The sequence below is a fragment of the Magnolia sinica genome, chromosome 5 (genome assembly GCF_029962835.1).
Source record: "Magnolia sinica isolate HGM2019 chromosome 5, MsV1, whole genome shotgun sequence".
Lineage (NCBI taxonomy): Eukaryota > Viridiplantae > Streptophyta > Magnoliopsida > Magnoliales > Magnoliaceae > Magnolia > Magnolia sinica.
The window spans coordinates 26,056,536-26,059,100 of NC_080577.1; the positions used below are offsets into that span (position 1 = coordinate 26,056,536).

Here is a 2,565-nt window from a genome sequence, read left to right on the forward strand (position 1 = left end):
TAGAATTAGTTTAAGATTAGGATTTTTCTAACTATAGGTCTAGGTTTTTCTTCTTTTAGAAACTAACATGTTTTTCTCGTTTTGTAGGATCCTGACATAAGTTTCTAAATTGGTAATTCTTTCCTAAATTTCTCTACTTTTTCTACTTTTAAAATTAGGGTTTAAATTTTAGAAATTTTCTAATTCCAGTATTTTCCTATTTGTAGGAAATAGTTTAATTTTAGAAACTTTCCTCTTTTATTTTTAGAAACTAGGTTAGTTATTTCCCTTTTTAAAAATTAACTTTTTATTTTTATTTTTTTAGTAACTTTCTAATTTTAACTCTCTTAGAATCTAAGGTTGTTTCCTAATTTATTTTTAGAAAATTTCTACTTTTAGAATTTTTGTTTAGAAACTAACTTTCCTATTGTGTAGGCTTTTAAGGTAGAAATTTCTAATTCGGTAAGCTTTCTCTCTACTTTCTATTTTTCAGTTCTCTTTTAGTAATTTACTTTCTAATTTAGGACTTTCTTCTTTTAGAAATTGACTTGTTTGTTTTCTTTTGTAGGTCTTTAACTTAGGGACTTCAATTTGGTAATTTCTTTCCAACTCTCTCTTTCTTTCTAGATCTTCTTTTCCTTTCTTAGGATTAGGTTTCGAATTTGATTGAGGGCTGTGAGTGTTTCATGCCCAAGTGGGCCCGTGATAACACTCGACGTCTCTTGACTGAAGGAGGATTGGTTGAGGGGTTGACTATCCATCGCAGGACTAGACACCACTCGAAATCCCCTGAGTTAATTGAAGTGATGGCTGGAAACTAACCTCTTCTACCCCAACATAGGGTGGAGGACATTCAGGATGAAAATGAGATGTATCAAGTACCCCCGCCACGTACTTTACGAGATTATTTACAACCAGCGGGGGTGAGTACGCTCTCATGCATGATTTTTTCTGAAAATACAGGACATATGGACATCAAGTCAGGGGTTATCAAACTCCTTCCTAAGTTCCATGGGCTTGAATCTGAAGAACCATATCTACATTTGAAAGAGTTTGATGAGATCAGAGCCACTTTATATTTTCAAAATGTGTCTGAGGACACAGTCAGGCTGAGACTCTTTTCTTTTTCCTTAAAAGAGAAGGCTAAGACGTGGTTACATTCACTGCATCCTAGATCCATTGGCACATGGAATGATATGCAAAAAGAATTTATAAAGAAATTCTTTCCACATCATAAAACAATTACCCTTAGAAAAGCAATCATGAACTTCACCCAAAAGGAGGATGAAACATTTTACCAATGTTGGGAAAGGTTCAAGGATTTGGTCAGTTCATGTCCACAACACGGCTTTGAAACGTGGCGCATTACAAATTTTTTCTACGATGGACTGACATCTTCCATGCGCCAAATGGTCGAGACAATGTGTAATGGAGAATTCATTAATAAAAATGTTGACGAGGTATGGGATTATCTCGATAGTCTTGCTGAAAAAACACAATCATGGGACTATTATCCAAAGTCGAACACCATGTCTAGGCCGACTCAATTAAAGGAGAAAGGTGGATTGTATCTCTTGAAAGAAGAGGATGATCTCAAGTGTAAAGTGACTACGCTCATAAGGAAAGTTGAGGCCATGAAAGGAAAGAAGGATAAGGTTAATGAAAGTGTTTGCGGCATCTATGATTGTAACATTCATACAATTGAAAATTGCTCTACAATACCCGCCTTTCGAGAAGTGTTGAATAAACAATCCAATGCCGTAAATAATTATCAAAGACCTTTCAATAGACCAACCTCTAATAAGTATAAGCCTGGTTGGAAAAATCATCCAAACCTTAGTTGGAGAAATGGACAAACTGCTATCCCTTAAAGTTTCTTTAACCAAAATCCAAATCAGGGAAAACCTCAAGAAGAACCGGTTCAAAATTCCATGCTAGAGCTGACCCATGCAATGTGAGACTTTATGCAAAAGATGGATTCACGTATGACGGTTATAGAAAAGGGGATGCTTCCTGCACAACCGCTCTCCAATCCTAAACCGCAATAAGAGACAAGTGATCCCAGCTCTTCAAATCAAATGGGGCATGCTAAATCCATCACCATTCTTAGGAGTGGGAAGATCATTGATAAAACCCTTCCGGTTAGGCCCGAAAAGCCTCAAAAACTAGAAGAGGCCAATAATAATGGATCTAGTGAGGCCCCACAAAAATTAGAACCAGAACTTCTAGAAAAGCCAGTTGCTCCATTTCCCCAACGGTTGGTCACACCAAAACCTCTCTCTAACTCTCAGGATATCTTAGAGGTATTGAAACAAGTGAAAGTCAACATTCCTCTACTTGATGTCGTAAAATAGATACCTTCATATGCCAAATTTCTGAAAGACTTATGCACGACCAAACGACGGCAGAGTATTCAAAAGAAGATCTTCTTGACCGAGAAAGTGAGTGTCATCCTAAAGCAAGACGTGCCACAGAAATTCAAAGATCCCGGTAGCCCAACCATATCATGTGTAATCGGGGACCATCGAATTGATCATGCACTTCTTGACTTAGGAGCGAGCGTCAATCTGATTCCCTACTCGGTAT

At 37.1% G+C, this 2,565-nt stretch overlaps 1 non-coding gene across 1 annotated transcript; it reads right to left on the minus strand.

Annotated features, from left to right (window-relative positions):
* Positions 1-1,223: 1,223 nt before the first annotated feature.
* LOC131247562 (small nucleolar RNA R71) lies at positions 1,224-1,330 on the minus strand. The gene has a single exon (XR_009171842.1). It is a non-coding gene; the product is annotated as a small nucleolar RNA R71 (small nucleolar RNA).
* Positions 1,331-2,565: the final 1,235 nt, after the last annotated feature.